General features: G+C 39.4%; 1 long non-coding RNA gene across 1 annotated transcript; it reads right to left on the reverse strand.

Moving 5' to 3' along the window:
- Positions 1–3,077: 3,077 nt before the first annotated feature.
- Positions 3,078–7,218, reverse strand: LOC108504456. The gene is made up of 3 exons (XR_001877115.1): positions 7,047–7,218; positions 6,197–6,307; positions 3,078–3,184 (listed from the first exon to the last, which is right to left on the reverse strand). It is a non-coding gene; the product is annotated as an uncharacterized LOC108504456 (long non-coding RNA).
- Between the last annotated feature and the right edge of the window lie 12,759 nt (positions 7,219–19,977).

Below are 19,977 nucleotides of genomic sequence, written 5' to 3' on the forward strand. Positions count from 1 at the left end.
GTCACCACTCACAGACCCCAGACACAGCAGGCAATGCATTGCTATGGTTAAAGGCTCTTTGCTTCCTACTCAGCTTGTAAGGGTGAAATCAGGCAGGGTGAAGGAAGTTTGTGAGACTAAATGAAATAGGATGGGCAAAAAAATCTTGTGTATAGTGAGGGGTAAGAAAGGAAAGAGGAGGGAGGAGGACATAGGGGAAAGAAGGATTATTTTGAGGTTGTCTGTAAATCTGCAGTGATTTGGTGTTTGAGACTTATCTCCTATCAAAATTGTTGCTTGGAAAAAGGTTACAAACTTTGTGTTGGTGTGAGTGGTTAGTCTTCTCAATAGAGCACACAGCATTCCCTAGCTCAGATCACAACACTGTGAGCATCTCACTGCCCACCTGCATCAGGCATGGGCAGAGGTCCTTTTCAACCACCTGAAATGCCCCCCCCTTTTTGTTTTCTTTGTGGATACCTAATGCCAATATTTGATTTCTGTCCAGCCTCAGTGTCGAGTGAGCTTCACAGAGGCCGAGTGTGGGAAGCCTGAGCCAGCACAGGGTACTAAACCGGGACATACCTCTCCTCCACTTAAGAGGTCGGAGTGGTCGAGCTGACTCATACCTTGTAGCCATCAGGCTCCTGGGGGCTGCAGTTACTCTGGAGCCTATGTACTTGATTTTAAAGTGGGAGAGAGCTGCAAGATCCTCTCTTCACACAGCATTTCCTTCTTGAAGTGGTATTACTGTTAGCTCTAAAGAAAGAATGTTCTCATACTAAAGATTACACTAAGCCCTACTATGTTTTATTTATAGAGTAGTTCCCAGGGAATATTTCCTAATTTGAAGATTGTGGATTGTGGATTTTTGAAGTCCAAAAGATTTTCTACTCATTTGACCACTCATTTTCTACTCATATTTGACTACTTTAAAATGATTTCCTACAATTAACATAAAAGCGATCTTTTGTGCTATTGCTCCTTTTGCCTAAAAATGTGAAAGTAGAAGTTTAAAGTGTCCTGTGAAGGAAAACAGTATCATCCATTAAGACCTTTACCTTAATGATCCCGTGGGATTCAGACCTGTGCTGTGTGATGAAATGTAATAATGTTCTTTACATTTCATTTATGTGAAAAAATACCATTTTTTTTCATGCATTACAGCTGGGTAGCTGGGAGGTTTGGGTTATTTCTCACAACCCCTATGTACTGCATACTGTCTGTGAAAGCAGAGGAGCATAATTTTAAGTTGTGTGGACACTACATCAGAGAATCTCCCCATGCTACCAATTAATCTCATAAAACGTTAATGTAATCCCTTCACAAATATGTAAATGCAGTACCACTATGGGTCTGGCAAATAATAAACAATACGCATCTTATCCTGGGCTTTCCTTCATGTAATTCTCAGCAATAATTTAGTCCTTGTCTTCCATTCTGAAGGATTTAAATGGAATGACCTTAATTCTGGTTTTGTTTGCTCTTTATCTACTAAGCAGCTGCAGTGAAGACGAAGATAAACAGTAAATTAACAGTGGTACCTTTTATAGGGCTGATTAGTCTTAAAATATGCTCAGTGGAAACAAAAAAAGCATAAAATGAGGTCTGAGAGAGAGGTTTGCACTCTTTTCATTGAAACTGCTGTATTTCTTTCGGTAAGCCACAAATACCGACTTTTCATTAAAATATGTTCTTGGAGAGAGGTTGTTTTTGCCAGCACAGCCTGTGTAATACTTCAGAAGGGCAAGGTATGTACCTCCAAAATAATTTTACATTCTTGATTTTTCTGGTTCAGATGAGAACTTTGTGGGGAGTTAATTAAAAATATTTACTGATATTTCATATGATCCATTTTTTGGTGTTTATATATATAATCAGTTGTTAAAACCAATGCTAGAATTGATACAGGTGATAGTTATAGTGGGTGCAGCTGGCATTCCTGCAGTTTATAAGTACTTTGCAGAAATACATTTTTAATATATACAAAGTCCGTAGAAGAGAAGTGGCTTGAGACAATGGGTGAATAGCATGGTTTATGGCATGGCTTAACGGCATCTGACAACACCCTGCAAATTTTAGGACTGGATGTGGGAAACAGGTTATCCATCAGTCAATAAGGCAAAATGTACTTACCTTAACTGATGTCAGTTAAAGCCACCACCAGATAAAAGGATAAAAAAACACCTTGAATGGAATTTCTTGCATTACATGTATGTCTCCTGAAAGGTTACCCTGCCGGCATCACATGGTCTGCTCCCTTTACTCCTTACTGAAGTGGAGGGGAGAGCAAGCTTGCTGATTTAGCCAGCTTGCTAAATCACCCACATCCCCTTTCTGAAGCACCTAGGCATTCCTTATATGTCTCCCATCGAAATCCTGACCCAGCCTGACCCTGCTTATCAAGCATTTGTTGTTCTTTCAAAGATTTGAAAGGATTACAGCAGATTAGCTAACACAGTCTTTTCCCTATATTGTTCTGTGTGACAGTAAATTCTATAATAAAAATAAAGTAGAAATTTTGAAGGAAGTTTTAAGAGTAGGCATACTGCTAATATGCTGAATCTCGCATTGTGGTACAGTTGAATTATATTTTGCATTTTTTTAATCTGTGTTTATCAACAGCTACCTAGTTTCCCTTCCCCATTTTTTTCTGGATCTGGTTTAGTTGTAATGAAATTCACCTCATGTCTAGTAAAAGTCAAACCTGTGAGAAGACATTTTCCCATCTGATGTAAAAATGTATGTTTGTGTTTGATATAAAATATGCATAAATACAGTTTTCATGTTGTTCTCATGCCTATTTTGATTTTTAATTTTTTATAGAAATGTTCAGGTACTAATACATTAAATAGTAACCACAAAGTATTTGGACATTAAAAAAATGGGTTCCCAAGAAGAACTCAGTTTTGAATTGGGACTGAAATCACATGAGAGGGATCCAAACCAAATTTCTTCAGGGGTGGGAGGGTGGGAAAAAGAAACAAAATAAAATAGAGGCAGAAAGGAAAAAAGCAGCTGCTACAAAGCTGGAATAAAGGCATCAACAAAAGGAAATTCTAAGGGAAAGACAAGCTCCCAAGCAAGTCACAAGCCTCATCTACTGAGTTTGCAATAATGTTGAGTTTAAAAGAAGAAAGCCAGCTTGGACAGTAACTTCAAAGCCTGTCTCTCCAATGAGAGCTGAAGAGCTGACGTCCCGGAGCTGCGAGTAGAAAACAACAGAACAATATGACACCAGTTCCCTTTTAAAAAACTAATAAATTGTTTCTTTAATTTCTATCTTACATTTGGTTTTGACTCAGTGAAATTTCTCCTCATTTGTCATGAATGTTTATCATCCTGAGAAGTTTAATGTATTTTTTCTGGCATCAGTAAATTTCTTAAGGTCAGGTTGGAAAACAGGAAGCACTCCAGCACAAAATTCAATGTCAAATATTGAGCCTTGTTTGAATGTGTGTCCAAGGGTGGCTTTGAGGTGAGCAGGCTTTGATGGCCACCACACCTTCTGCCTACAGAGCACCAGTGGCTCTCAGCTCAGTGCATGGCCCATGCTGGTCAACCCATCCTGCCACCCAGATGGGCACATCCTGTGCTCAACCATGCCCATTCCTGGCCTGTAGATCTGGCCTTATGGGAGACTATGGGCCAGTGACTCAGAGTTTAGTCCTGCATCTCAGTGTTGCACAAATGGTTGTAACAAACTCTTGTCCTTTTGTACCAACCTCCCTCTTCATTTTTTTTTTCTTTTAGAATAAAATTTCCTTTGAACTTTATTTTAATCTCTCTAGTCAAAGAGAACTCCACCTGCTCTGGAGAACTGTCAAGTGTTTTTCATCCTCACTGTCTTCAGTGCCACTGGTCTCTGTATTGTTTTTGCAAGGCACAGAGCCATGTAGGACTAGGGGCTCATGTGTGTCTTCTGCTTGTATTAGGAGATTTTAGAGGTTTGAGAAATTCTGGAAGGGGAGTCACTTCTATTTAGAAGTTGAATTGTGGGTTTGAGAGTTGAAATGTTGTCAGTAAGGTCTGAAATCACCTTTTGGGCTTGAGTAGCTGCATGGCAGACAATGGTTAACCACCTGCCTGAATTGGTGGGGCAAGTTACACATCATTTGTCCTGCACTTCAAGTTACAGAGAAGTGAAACAACTCTGGCCTGGAAACTGCACAGCCAGAATAGCTGTGTCACTGTGCTCAGACCTAACTCTGCTGAGTTACGGAAACACAGATTTGGCAGTTCTGTTATTTTTGTTGACCTCTGTCTGGAGCAAGTCCCCTTTCTTTCTCTCTGTCACTTGTGACTGTTAGGTACGGAGAACAAACGCTGCTTTTCTTTTTGTTGCCAAGTTATTAATTGATGTTCAGGAGAGGATGGGAGGAAAAAAGCTTTGTCTGGCTCTGAAAAGCACCAGATGTGCTTTTTTGAATTGAGGAGAGGAATTAATTAAAATGAGGTAATAATATTAATCTGTCGACTGCAGTTAATATTGGCTGTAACAGGAGGGGGAGCTCTCAGCGCATCAGGCAGGAGAAAGGGGTTGGTGGGGAGCTCAGCCGTCCCAAACCAGACGAGTGCTGGGGATCCTCCTGCGATGCAGCAGGAATGGGGGGAGGGATGTCTTGTCACCCCCTTCACCGAAATACCTGCATAGCTGGGCTGCTGCCACATGCAACCCAAAGACAGAAGCAGGAATGAATATTCAGTGATGAATGCGAGTGGAAATGCTGACGGGAAGAATTAAGGACAAATTAAGAAGCATTGGGATTCTTATTAAAGTGTGTCTGTTTTGATTGCTTTTTCTGTAGATTTTTGCTATGTATTATATTGTTTAACAGAGCAAAAGAAAAACAGAATACATGTTTACTGTGTACTAAGCTGTAAGTACCTTTTTCAGACATCAGTAATCATCCTTTCCAGCTGAGAAGGCAATACACTTGCAATAGAGCTCTCCAAAAAACAGCAATTGTCCTATATTAGTGTTTCTGAAGCTATCCCTTATGGAAAAGCTCTCCTGAATTTAATAAGGGTAAAATGAACTGGGCTATATAGTAATTTCATAGAATTAAAAGAGAATTAGGAATTTAGCATGAATTATACCTCTGCCATAGATGAGGCTGGCAGTAGTTGACACGAGGCTGTGTGCAGACCTGCCTCTGCTTTGTGAGTAAATAATCCGTGTCCATGTATGTGAGCTTGATAAATCCTGTTTTACTACCCAGTCTCAGAGGTGCTTGCATGCACATTCTTGGAGATGCTGGGCATATGCCCAGAACACCTCAGAGTAGAGGAGCACAGAAAGGCAGGATTGCTGCTGTGTTCAGCAAGTGCTTGTGAAATGCAGGGCCAGCTGGAGTCCAAGGCAAACTCTAAGTAAGAGAGTCACTGTACTTCAATGTTCTTTGGCAAATTATATAAAGGCTACCAATTTCTCTAGCTTTCAAAAGTAATTTCCGAGAAAACCAGAAATGACAAGGGATTTGTGGAGGTAATACCCGTGGGAAGTCATGCCCAAGATGCCCAAGTGATTTTGTTATTGTGAAATCCCCAATCTCAAGGTTTAAAAACACAAACTTCATGCTATAACATTTTTTTTCCCAAAGGACAACCCATTTTTCTGTTACACATAATAGCTATCTATTAAAAAGTTTTATATTCATGGCAAATTTTTTTCTTCTTCACCTAAATTATCCTGACATTATTCAAAGAGCTACTCCTAGGATTACGTGTTTGTATAGATTCCCCTGCAAGGAAATCTGCACCTCCTACCGTTTCTTTTTAGATTCCCAATCTGACACATGGAGGAACTGAGCACCTGAGAAGCAAAAACTTCTTTCAGGTGTTGTGTGTACCACCAGCAGTCCTGAGTGCAGGAGGCACATGGGGTATGGGAAAGTCCCAGTCTGCTGGGTTCAATAAACAGTCTAGAAAAAAACCTCACTAAATAAAGAAGAAAATAGAAAATGTCATTCTCATTTTACAGGCTTAAAGGGGGGAAATATATGTCAACATGTATTACAACCCGAATTAAGCCACTCTGTGCACTTTTTCGACTGCCTGTGCTAGCAGTTGTAAACCTCTCCTCTCTCCAGGTGTGTGAGATATTGGGCAGCTGAAAGCCACAGCATGTGAACCTCAGTGGCAACCACAGTGCACGTTCTGGCCTTGCCAGCTTTATAGGAAAGCTGGGTTACCTGTAATACTCATTTTTGCTTACCTTTTTTAAGACTCTTGAGTTTTATTGATAAAATAGTGCTGTTTTGCCTGCAAATTCATGGAACTTTGGTGACATCCAGTGACAGGTTCTTCTGAAAGGTGGTTTTTCTCCCTGGAATGATGGGAGAGAAATATTGGTACCCTCCTTGTTTCCCTTACTGGGATCAGCAGATAAATTTGAGCATGGGCTGAAAATTAGATTCTCAAACCATATGCTATTTTTTTAAGGCAGTTGGGATTTACATTTGGTTCACTTTCAATATTTAATGTGTAAGTTGCTGTTGGAAAAGTGTTAATTAATTACAGTTTAAAGCCAATATTCTGTCTGGAAATCCATTTAAGTAAGCTAAGGCTTTTTGAAGAACTTTCTCAGGGTTTCTCCCCTAATTTTTCTGAGATGGCTTTTAAAGAAATTATCTGAATGTCAAAGTCAGACCTGTGAATAGTGCCTGTTGTTTTAATTTTTTTTTCAGACAATTGAATTAATATTAGAGTAAAACCTCATTTTATGGGGGAAAAAAAAGAAAACCAGTGATTACATACTGTGATGATGGTATAAAATGTAATAAACTGTGGTAGCTTACTTCAAAGCTCGCCATTCCCAGATTAAATTTTAGAAACAAAATAATTGCATTCAACTCCTACAGTGTAGTGTTTTAAACTAAATAGAATCTGAGGTTAAATGACATTTCAAGCTGGAGAAATGAATATTTAAAAACTATATTCAAGCTAAATTGCCAGATGGTTACCCTTGTATAGTAACATCCAAATCATGGCAATTGTTCTTCTAATAAATATAATTTCTATAGCATTTTCTTTGATTATTCAGTTAACCGCCAGTGCTGTTTTACCTCTTTATAGTAATGTGTGCTTTCTTTTTTTAAAAAAAATAAAGAAGGAAAAAAAAAGAACTTGGTTATTTCTTTGGTCAGGGCCTATTTGCTCCTTTTTTATGTGAGATTTTCAATACTCGGCAATGATGCCGAGCAAAAAAGGTCCATCCACTTCACTTGTGATGCCTCGTGCATTACCTAAAGCACAACAGAACAATGGCAGACAACAGAGCCTTTCTCCCCACTAACAATGCAGTCACCATGACAACCAGCAGAAGAACGTTTGGCCAGGAAAAGCTGGGAGCTTGGCGGACCAGCCTAATCAAAAAATGGAATAACATGACAACAATTACACTGATGAGTGAGAGGGAAGCTACCGATGCATTCAGACACCTATGGCACTGTTGGCTGGATGCATTCAGCATTATTTTTTTGTTTTGTTTTGTTTAGTGTCTTCTGTTTTTTAAGAGCTGGTAAATAGACAAGATGGAATTGTGTAACAGAATGTCAGTGCTCTAGTTAAACTGAAAATTCCTTTTCTTTTGCTGTGCTACTTCAAGCACACTGAAGAGGCTTTAGGAGAGATGAGGTTTTGAAGTGAAATATGTAATAGATACAATATGAGTGTCACAAGGCAACTTTATTTAGCTTTAAAAATGTAAACTTGGATTTTCAAATGTGTGGATGCAAATAAATATGACCAGATTGTGTAATGAATAATTAGCCTCACCTTTCATTGGAGTTTCAGAAAACTGGACACATGTCAAGCATTGATTGGAAGTCATGGTTTTTTGGTTTTAGACTACTGCATATTAGTATTCATCCTAAAATTTATCATGGCATTTTGTGCAGATCTCTCTTCCAGCTCCAGGGAAATTTGAACCGGAACTGTACATGTGCCACAAATAAGCGACAGACATAATGATGTACTTCTCTGAAACACCTTGAATTTAGTGTTGTGTTAATAGCATTCTATTATAAGCTCCCAATTGTATGGTAGAAGTTCTGGTATTTTCTTTATAGGAAAGGGGTGAAGGAAATTTGTGCTGTATTACTGACAAATGAGTCTGTGATTTCTACTGCTGAAAACAATTTATACATTTTAGGGAAGGGAATGGACAAGGAAACCTGCAATTTTAGAATGCTGAGGTATTTAGGGATAGCCCGGAGGTGTTATAACAGTTTGAAGACAGCAGTGAGCACAAAACTCTGGACATTTCTTTGTGTTTTATCTGATAATAGCATTGTGGAGTCATCTGGCCAGTCCTTTCCATATTACCCACTGCCTTAGCCAAAACTGCTTCTATTCTCCATCCTGCCCCCTTTCATGCCCTTGCTGGCTCCTGGGCAAATCTTGCAGCCAGACTTAGATAAGATATCAGGCAGAATTATTAATTATTTTATTGTATAATTAAAATAGTTGTCTAAAAAAATGCTCAGGAAAACCCTTGCCTATGTTTGAAGCCCTTTTAACTTGACTGATTGTATAAAGGAGCCTCAGCCATTGCAAAGAGAAAGGCCAGCTGCAAATCTTTGCTTGGCACAGCCATCAGCATTCATTGTTGATCTTCCACCACATAAAACAGAGAGATTGCTGCATGCCAGGCGTGGCCCATGCACAGCTCATCAAACTGAGGGTGGAATATAAACTGACAGCAAAGCCAGGCAGCCATCATCACACACTGGCATCATCTCCTTATGGTAGCTGTACAAGAGATTTTAGGCTACTAACTCTACTTCTCTACCACTTTCCCATTAAATTCTACTCTCCCACTCTCCCACCAGATTCCTAGCATCAACTTCATATCTGAATTCAGTACTCAGCTAGAGATAGCTCCATAGAGATCCTTACCCCTTATGCTTCTTGTTTTGTACATGTACAAAATTCTTTCCCTCTTGCCCTCTGAGATGATTGCATTTCATTCAGACAGTGATGCTGATCATCCCCAGACTACCATCAGCACTGAAAATGCCTTCAGCCTAGCTGATCTCAGGCTTCTTGGAAGTAAAGTTCCCAGATCAGCAATGAGCTCATCTCTCAAACATCTCTCATCTTGGAGCTGTAAATATCAGTACTACAAAGAGGGATACAGGCAAGTTAGGTTAGATTGTTTGCTGAACACCATTTAGACTAAATTGAATGAGGTGTTGGACAGATTAGAATAACTCTGGGTGATAATGGCAAAACTTAGCAGAAACCTTAGGAATAAGGTCGAAAGGGGAGAAAATGGAGAGATTAAGAGACTAGAGATTACATTGAAGACAACTTCAGCCATACCTAGGTTGGGGATTGGGCATAGAGGACACATTAATCCAGAGGATGTTAGAAGAAGGCTAGGGCCATCATCAGGGTTGTATAGCAAAATATCATGCTTACCCTGGCATTCTGTTGACCTTGGATTTGTCCCATCCTCTTACACCTGTACTGTTGTTGCTGCACTTGGCCTTCTCCTGCTTGCCTATTGAATGCTAAATATTAGAGGACCTGGTTTTTTTCATCTTTTCTACTTTCAGTTTTTTATTCTTTCCACATAAGGGCATGCCTCCTTGCTCTACTTCTGACTGTACAACACATGAAATATCCTCAGGCATCCATGAGGGGAGGCACAGAAAGAAGATACATCATAGGGAAGTGGGCCTTCTTTCTACTAGAAGTGGCACAGCAAATCCTCCACCTGCCTGTGCATGGCCTCTGAGGTAACTTGAACAGACTGGTATATCTGTAGGGTGGGCTATTTACTTTAAAATCTAACTCTGTAAGAGAACTGTAAAGGTAGAGACAAGTGCCTACTCAGGAGATGGGCGACCCTGAGAAGATCCCAGGGTGGGTTGGGTGGTAATAATATCTCAGGGGAACACTACAACATGTGCTGGTACATCAAGTCAAAAGAATAAGTGTATCACAAGTGTAGGAATTGAAGGCATGCAGAAGGAGGAAATTACAAGTCAAAAAGACTTATGGTCCCCTTGCAAATCCCTGAGAAAGCAGAGGACAAATCAGGAGCTGATAGAGGTAGCTGCAGCCATGCTGATGATAAGTGTGAGGTGCTAACACTGTAATACATCTGCACTCAAGATAGAGCCACTCACTGGTCTGGCCTCCTGTTTCCCTGACTCTCGCAGTGAAGAAGGGAGCGGGGAGACAGTGGGCTATGGAGGTGTGCCATGTTGGTTTGGTGTGCCACTCATGCAAAAAATTGTCTTTATTAGCTCTGCAGGGTATTACTTATACTTCAGACTTTACATATCATTAAAGGAAAAATTACATGTAATAATTTGAAAGGCTAATTCTGGAGGAATTCTGTCAATAACATGCAGCTAGCCCCAAGTTGCATTTTCAAATGTTTTCAAACTTTATATATCTATTTTTTTTTCTTGGGTATAACCCATATATCAGACAACCATCAACATTTAAAATTACAGTACTCCAACACTAGGTGCCCAGGTAACCCAATCTCATTGAGTAATGTGTTAGTTAATATACATGAAAATACAGTATCAGCTGCTTTTGTATGCAAAAGGGGAGGAAGGGAAGGGAAGGGAAGGGGAGGGAAGGGGAGACAAGAGGGCACCAGGATAAAGTGCTGGGTAGAAGAAAACTATACAGCAAGGGGGATCCAAAGCCTGCCAAAGACAGGAATAAGGAATGGGGAAGGAATATCCTCAGAAGGGTCTGAAGAGGACATTTATTCCAGAAGGCTCTCTTTCGGACCTGAGTTGCCTATTTACTTCAAGTAAACAAACACTTTTATTGCTTGCACATGTTAGCAACCCAAGAGGATGCTCCATAGCACAAAAAAGAAAAAAAAGGTATATCATTTATGCACATTGAAATGTGGTATTTGCTTCCCTTAAAGTGCACTGGAAAGCTTTACATGCTACTGAGATCAGGCTACTACTGGTCTGTTCTAGCTCAGGGCACTTTTTTTTCTGTTTTAGATACAGGTGTTATACTTGCTCTTTTTCAGTCTCACAATCCCTCTCTGACTTGTTAGATTTTTAGTTTTACTCCTTTTTATAGCGCTCACAATTTCATATGTCAGTCCTTTCAATAGTCTGGGATGAAGATTACCTACTGTACCTTTCCTGAACACATTGAGCTCTTTGAAATCTTTTCCCAGCTGACATAGAAAATTATATTCTAACCATTTCTAGACACTTTTCTCATTACCCAATCTGCTTTTGTTCCCAGCTCCTACTTTGTTATTGTAAATGAAACCTAATGTAAAATAATAATTTAGTTTGGGGACCATACAGATGTTATTTTTAACATCATCTTCTTTTCTTTGTTCTTTCTTCTCTTTTTATTGTTGAGAACAGAGAACATTTTGATAGACAGTTTCCACTTCCTTTGTAAAAACATTTTGGGTAAAACCCTGACTTTGGTCTTCCCATGACTTCAACATCATGAAAATATTTGCTTTCTCTTTAATGTATTGTAAATAAGAGATTTTCAAAACATGCTGCTTGATTATGCATGATTTTACTGAGCATTTTTAACAAAGTGTGTATTTTTTAGCATGGTATAATCTTTAAATTGCTGTGGGGGCTTGTGGGGTTCAAACATCTCATTTCTTTTTAATTTCTCTTTCCCTGGTATTTAAAAATTATGATAACTGATAACTTTCGTGAACTTGAGAAGAAACATTGGGTTTGAGTTAGAAATAGAAGGTTGATTAGCATGTTAAGGAAACAAATGGTAATGTTTACACAGTATACTTATTCTTTCACTTCAAGTTTTCCTTCCTGCTTTTTATGTTTATTCTTTCCATATAGTAGCCATATTCTGATCTGAGTTGCTTTTTTAGGCTCATGATGTTTTATCATCCATAATTAATATTACTCTAATAATCTTTAGGAATGACTCAATGTACTACCCTTCACTATGAGTTGTTCAAGGCTATTTTTATGCCCTAGTACACTGTTAGCAAGGGGACAGTCTGCACTCAGAGCTACTTGGAGTACAGCAAAACTTTTTCAACTTTTTCTTCTCCCCACTCTGCTCCTCTCTGTTTGCTGTCCCCCACTGACAGCACGATCACCCAGGCAGGATTTTCCTTCTTTGTAGTGTCCCACTCCATTTCCATCCTTAGGACAAAATGAGGGGAGAACTCACCGAACTGCAGTTGACAGGGGTATTTGCAGACATCTGGAGGACAATATGAGTCTCCATTCATCAACTGATAATTGGCTGAATATTGCATTGCATTTTCAGGGTTGGGTTGTTTGGGGTTTTTTTAACTTTCTGCCCCTCTTATGTATTCACCCTGTCCTGTCCTGATCACTCATCTTCTCCTCCTTGTCCAAGGCCCCTCACTTTTCTTTCCATGATCCTCTTGTAACTAACATACCCATAAGTAAAGTTGTGCCCCTTGCAGCCTGACCCGGACAGTCTAGCTGAGATAAAACCTAAGCCAGCCTTACTTAAGGAGTGTGTTCTGTGTAAACAGCTGAGAGATCTTTGTTATCAAGGGCTACCAGAAAAGTGGTTCCTGTTTCTGAATGTGCAACAACAAAGTTTCCACTCACTGTATCCAGAAGAAATGTCCTTTACGTTCAGTGAACAAGCTTTCTAGAGGAAAGACAAGACAATAGTCTTACATAGCACGAGGAAAGCTGGCAAGCAAACCAACCCTGAATCTGAGAAGTGGTTGAAATGAAACAATATGAAAAGGCTGGAAACTTGATACAGTCTTTACTTTTTTTTTCTTCCCTCCCCCCCCTTCCCCCCCAAGGATAAAGGGAAAAGATGGATGATATTCAGCTGACAGAATATCACCAACAGAAACAGTTGCTCAGGCTCTTACAGAAGATATCTTTTTACTTAATGCAGGACTGGGAATATTTCTCTCCAAAAAACATAAAACCTTCAATAAAACCTCATGCAACAAAACGGCAATTTGAACTGTGAATTGTTTTCCACTATCTGGCTATAGAGACATATAGTCATTGGTGTTGCATTCTTACATTGAAGTTAAAAAAGATGAATAAAGAACTAATATCTAAATGGATATCAGTGGAAAATAGGATTATTTGAGGGGACTCATCTCCTAGGTGGATAAAAATAAGATATTCAGGTAATTTTCAAAATGCAAAGCTATCTTATACAATGGAGACAGCTAAAAAATACCATTTGCTAGCCTGCAGAGAATGATTCGTAGTCATCAGGATCCTGCGGGTAATTGAGGATATCTGCATTGGCATATTCTGCACTACTGCAAGCATGTTATTGTAGTGAAATGATGCACATGTACGAATGTAATTGCCCTCTAGTGCATAGCCCTGGAACTGATCCCAGCTGGGACATAGGACTACACTGCTCAAGAAAGGAAAAAGATCCTGAAAAAAAGTTTGAAATTACTTAAGACAAAACCAAACCCTAGTGGTATCAGGAGGCTCTGAGAAGACATGGATGTGATCAGGAAGGGAATCCAATATGCAGCAAAACCATCCTGTCATCTGAACCAACACACAGTAAGTGGGGATGACTGGGGGATTTGCTTCAAAATCTCAGGGCTCCTCCTAACCCAAATGCTAACACAGACATGGCCATTAGGAGCCTAAATAACCATAGGCCTCTTGTTCTGCATCACTTCCAGTTGTTTGTACAGGGTCATGTTTCACAGGAGGCTCAGGGTGCAGTTCCATAGCCTTTCGGTAAATCTGTTATTTCTGTTAGTGCTGACAAAAAATGAAATGTTCTGAAGGTGCTAATTCTTTCCCCAGGTGTGCAAGAGAATGAGCCCTGCATTTCACATGTAAATCACAAGCAAAATACTCACTGTGCTAGTAAGAAAACCTTGAATGAAAGTCCCCCGACTCCACATTGGATATTTTTTTTTTGTTACTACTTACTACATGAGATGTAATGATATTGCACAGCAAAATATCTTGACGGGAATTAATTATTTGTCGACTTGTCTAGTTCACATACATGTCTCACTAGTAGTTTGTTCACAAATATGAACGCTCTGTTGGTCCTGTTACTGTGTCTGGTGTTCTAGGTAATGTCCCTCACTGCACTTCCCTATAACAAGCTGGGTTCAAGTTGTTGAAACTTCTTAAGGTCTTTCCAGTATGGGATAAAGTCTGGATTCCTTTTAAGTCAGTGGTGAAATTCCTACTGACTTGCACAGAATTTTGGCCATATTGATCTCAGTATATGGCATCTCTTCACTATTTGTTTTTGTATAAGACCTCATCAAAGTTTTAAATCTGCAAAGTTGTATCTGAGAGTTTACATCCTTAATAATAAGATCTACATATTTTCTAGTCATCAACTTAAAAGAAAAAAGTCAGGTTTTGCAGATCATTTTGCTGTTTTTCCCACCGTTGTCCTTCCTTTCAGAAAGAATAAATACATTTCCAGTGCCATAGAGCCTTTCCACAACACCATCTAAGAAGTGGCCTCCGTGACCAGACATTTGCAGCAAAACTGTGTTGCTACATTTAAATTTCCAAGACTCAGTGGCAAGTAAGTTAGTAGAGTTCTATTATAGTTGTGATGCATGAACTGCACATTGTTATGGTAATGACATTTTTCTTTCTTTGCTTTGAAGTAGCAGAGTAAATACAAAGAGTATCATGTTGGTCTTGGAATGATAACTCCTTTGCCTCCATTCTGCATAAGTGTGCAGTAATCAGAATTGCATGTGAAAAAATTAAACCACTATATGGTTCATTCAGTGTTTCTGGCTTAACAAAGGTCAAAACTAAACCAAAGCATCTGTAAGCATTAACTTCAAATTAAGAGAATGGAAATATACATAAAACTTTACCTAGCCATCAGCCATGATACCTAGGAAGTTTATCTTCTGGTTCAAGGATGGCCTTGAAGCAGGATCCAGACCAGCACAACTGTGCTCTGGAAGCATCATGGTGGTTTACAGTGGCAGTAAAAATACAGTATTATTTCTTCGCACAATCATCATAAAATATTACAGCTGACCAGATGGTGGAGCAATTACATTTCCATAGTTCTAAATGGCTATTTAGCTTATTCACTTGTGAACTGTTAATTAAATTGGAAAATATATCATTTATATTCAAAGGGAAGACGTAACTATAGGGGACATGCTTAAACAAGACTCAAAAATTTTATTAAACCAGAGATCCATTTCCTTCTCCTCCCCACTCAAACTAATAATCAATAAACAAAAAGTCTTTGATAATAGACTGTGTTGTAAACAGATGAAAGGCAGGAAACTTGGGGAGCTGAACTGTGATTAGAGCACACATGCAACACGTCAGTTGTTTGCTGCAAAAGATCTGAACCCCTCCAGCTATGTGGGTGAACACATGCTGCACTGAGGATCCCTCTCACACACATGGAGAGATGATGTGCTGTGCGAAAGTAACCCCCTCCTCCAGAACCAGACAGCACTGACAAAACACCCTGTGCATCAGATCAAGTTTGTGTGGCTATTTGTCTTAATTCAGCTGCAACAGCTTGTGAGTTCAGCTTTATGCAATAGCTAATCAATATGATATTAAATTCTATTGCAAACTAAGGTTTAATTTAGCCAAAAAGACATACAATTCAAAATCCTTATCTATTAGTACAATGATACATTTCTCTATTGTTATATATTCCTATTGTTACAAAGTGAATTTTTGCATCATTACCTTGATATGGGTACACAGGAGTTAATTCCTTAACAAACAAAGGAGTCTGAGGATTGAAGTGAAAAAGGCAGGGAAGGTTTTTAGGAAGAAGCAATATCTTTTATTGGACAATCTAACTTCAATGGAAAAAGAACAGTTAATACTTCTTTATGACTGAAACAGATGAGAGCAGAGAAGAGTTTAATGTAGCTTAATGCATTTTCTTTAAATCTCTCTCTTTAGTTAATTCAGCTTTCCTGAGTGTCTCTGCATAGACTAACCCTCAGGCTTCTGAGTACAGAACTACGAAGTGTTGGGAGTGCTCAGCTCCCACCCAGCCCCCAGATGAACGTATTTGTGTCTCAGTCCTTCTGTGGTATCACGCCCTTGAAAGGGTAAGGCACCCCACCATCTCTATCCCACAGCCATGGTGTGCCTTGTGGTACTGGAGGGCAAGGAGGATGTATATGCTCTCTGCTGTAGCGTGTGCTGTGCCTTGTCTCCCTTTCCCCTCTCCTGGTGAATTAGGATTCTAATTCTGATGGACAACTACAACTGCCCTAAGCCTGTTGGGCTTCTCTCTGCCCAGGGATCAGGAAAGCACAGTCTGCTTTTATTGTCCATGAGGTTAAAAATACCTAAACCAGCTTGATCAAGAAAATGTAAAGGAAAAAAAAACAAGGAACGGAGACCTATGTCTCATCTACCGTACAATGACTTCAGGCACCAGATGACCTTGGTGACCTGGGTTTGTTGAGGCAAAGCAGACTTCCAAAACTGGAGTTTGATGTAATTTAAAAAAAATTAACATACTAAATGAGTTTATGGTATGTCTACCAGGGGTGTTCATACACATAGCTGATCATTTCTGTCCATTTGATTTGTCAGTAATTTTCAAATCTTCCTCATGTTAAATGTAAAATATTTGTGAGAACTGCAGGAGAAGGGACTCAGACACACCTATACCACGGTAGCTGCAACACTGACATTTAGGAGGAATCATCCAAGTACATAATTCACAATTTTTCTTCTTCAAAGGGTTTCGGAAGTGTCTCATGTTAAAGTAGCCTATGACAGTACCTTAAAATCTATGAAATTACATGTTAGAAGTAGTATTCCTAACCATTATGTAATATCTATAACTTAAATTCTCTCTCATAAAGACCACCCTTTAAGACTTGTCTCCTCTTTTCAATGGGAAGCTCACAACTTTGTGCCTGCCCTTGCTCTAGACCCCCAAGCTCTGCTGCACCATCACTCTCATGAAGCCTGGCTGGAGGGGAGACGACAGCATGGCTCTTAGTTCAGTGAGCAAGAGCACTGCTCTTTTAGAGGACAGGCATGATACTTGACTCTCTGGGTGATCTCCAGGGCAGTAATTGATGGTGAATAAAATGGCAAATGATCAGCCAAGGCAATCTGTTTTTCTCCCTGCTGTGGCAGTTTCCAAATGCAGACCCAGAGCAAGGGCTTCTCTTCACACCTCCTGGCTCCTCAGCTAGAACCTCCATAAGGTTATTTCTTGATGATTCCTTGGACTTCCTTTGTCATTTCCTGGTTCCTGTATCCCTTCCTTTTAACATTGTGGTTGTTCTATAAAAGTATTTCAGGTAGTTTAAACTCTGTCATGGATGGCACTACCAGCGTGTAGTGGACTAGCATCCATATTCATATCTAAAGTCCTGGATAGTCTTGTACAGCCAACCCTCAAGCCAATTTTTGCCTCCATGTCTTTACTCCCCCCTTAGTGAAAGCTAGCACATGATGTAAATATGAAGAACTGGATTTCTTAACAGCATTAGAAGGCATGTGCTCTCAATGAAAAATAAGGGACAAAACTAGAACTAGCTGCTGCCTCTTTTTTTGAGCCAAGTCCGTAATACTCCATTAAAGGAAAAGAGAGTCTGAGCTTTGAGAGCAAAGCCAGTTCAAGCCGTCGCACTAGGGAAGGAGAAGTGTATTGGTTTCTAACATTTTGTTTATAGTGAAAAACAAGTGTGTTGGGTCTAGGTCATATTACAGATAAGGCATCTTTAGGTGAGAACCATACAAAACAAACTCAAAATTCCCAAATTTGAGAGAACTATAGTTAGCATTGTAATTGTATAGTTAGCATAGTAATGCATAAGTGATGCAAACTGCAGGTACTATCCTCACTTTTCTTCATCCAGAGAATCCCAAGCTGCTTCACAGTGAATTACTTCAGGAAGACTTTGTTCAGCAGTTTTTGCGCTCATTTGGCATTTAGTGAAGTGGGGTATCCACATGATACGCTTAGAAGAGACCAACTGAAAACACTGTATCGAGTCTATGGGTATGACCTTTAGCAATATGTTAACAGTCCCACTTGCAGACTATTTGCAGGAATCAGTTTTCCTTTCCTTCACTTCAAAGTTAGATGCTGAATTATACAACTCTCCAATTCTTCTGACTGGTCTTTCTGTTCTCTGGAGATTGACTCATTTCCTGTATTTGAACAAGATAGTAAAAGTGGATATAAAATATTCTTTTGCAATTGTAATCAGAATAGCTCTCAGTGCTGATATTAATAGTGAATTCTAAGATGCTGCCTGATAACAGCCGAGTTTATGGTTTCATGGGCTAGATTCTGCTCTCTTATTTCGTTGTAAACCCAGGGTAACTCCGAGAAGTCAAGGGACTTACTCTGAATTTCTGCAAAGATAGCAGGGGTCTGCCTCTTGCTGTGTTTATTCTATGGTGGGGGAGTTATGTTATCAATCTGGATATGTGAATCAGTGCACAGATGAATCAGACATTCTCTAAACTGAAACCTCTGCTTTTTGGATTCATTTGTATAAAGAGATCCATTATTTGACTGCTTCTCTGACTCAAGTAGATCTTACTTAAGCTCTATCGCCTCTATCAGACCTTCCCTGTCATTTTTTCACTGCAGTCTGTACAATGTTCTCCAAAACATCAAAGCATGAAAACTTGCAGAATTCAAGACAGAGGTACAGAAACAACAAGCAGAAATAGGTATCTTTTATCAATGAGGCATGTGGCTCTTAGTACTTTTAAGGAGAGGCTGCTGAGTAAGAGCTCTTTTGGAATGCAGTTTGTCTGTTAATTCTTGATTTTGCCAGCTGCTATGTTGCTTCAGACTTTGCAGAAGTTGTGGTCATATCCATGTGTGCATTTTTGAAGCAATGTAGGAGGATCTCACACTGAGTCATGTTTTGCTGGTTAGAGTTCAGAGGCTGAACTTCAGAAAAAAAATCTGAAATTCAACTCTTTCATTAATTCCAGTCAGAAATGTTCCTTTGGCAAATCTGCCCTAAGCATACAGAGGAAAAGTATCAAACAAATAACATGTTGGAATTTCATGATCATCCCATGCCAGTTATTTCCTCTTTTGATACAAATATCTATCGTGGCATCTTCAGCTTAAAAAAGGAAGAAAAAACACAAACCTGTCTGGGCTCAGACCAAGGCAAGTAGAGAAGAATTGTTTCTGCCTGCAGGCTGGGCTAAATACTTCAATGCACATTTTTAAGTCTCAGAGAAGTTAGGCATTAAATACGGAGCTTCATATTTCTACATGGCCACCCCAATTCTGCAGCAACTCAAAGATACCTTTGGTGTCTCTTTTGCAGGCTTAAGTATGTGAACTACATTGGTTGTCTACTTGTTTTCTAGTGTGTATGTTTTCCATGTTTCAAAGATTGCCACTTCACATTATAAACCAACTTTCTAGGAGAGACGGGGATGGGAAAAAAAACAAACCAAACCAAACCAAAAGAAAACAAATTGCTAGAAATCTTATGACAAGACACATCAAAGCTGGTACTTACGTAACTTTTCTTATATCAGTATCTTTTCCAGAAATATCATCCTAGATATATGTTAAGAATATCATTGGTCTTTTTTAAGGTTGCAGGAGTTTGATCTCAGTTGTCTGAAGTAACTATAGAAGTTAGGGTTTAGCTACAGTTCAACTTTCCTCTGTACTACTGGGCATTGCAAATGAGCAGATTTGAAGCACGGTTACAGTCTGATTGCTCAAGCTCAATTTGGAAGCAATGCCGTGAGAAGTCTGCATATGTTTAACCTGGTGCTGTGCCCAGATCCAAATCATATCAGTCCTGTGTTTAAACCAACAGGACAGACACAACAATTTAGACACCCGTCTCATGTCCAAGGTTTTGCACATCCTACCCCTGGTGTCTACACACCCAGTGGATTTCAGGAACTTTCATGAGGGAACAACTTTTAGGGAAAATAGAAAAAGATTCTGATCATACGGGCCAAGATTTACAAACATTATGTTTTATTAAGTTTTGGGCTAGACATAGATATGAAATGGAGAAAATCATAGGAAAGTCGT

Source organism: Lepidothrix coronata, unplaced genomic scaffold (genome assembly GCF_001604755.1).
Source record: "Lepidothrix coronata isolate B3197 unplaced genomic scaffold, Lepidothrix_coronata-1.0 Scaffold164, whole genome shotgun sequence".
Lineage (NCBI taxonomy): Eukaryota > Metazoa > Chordata > Aves > Passeriformes > Pipridae > Lepidothrix > Lepidothrix coronata.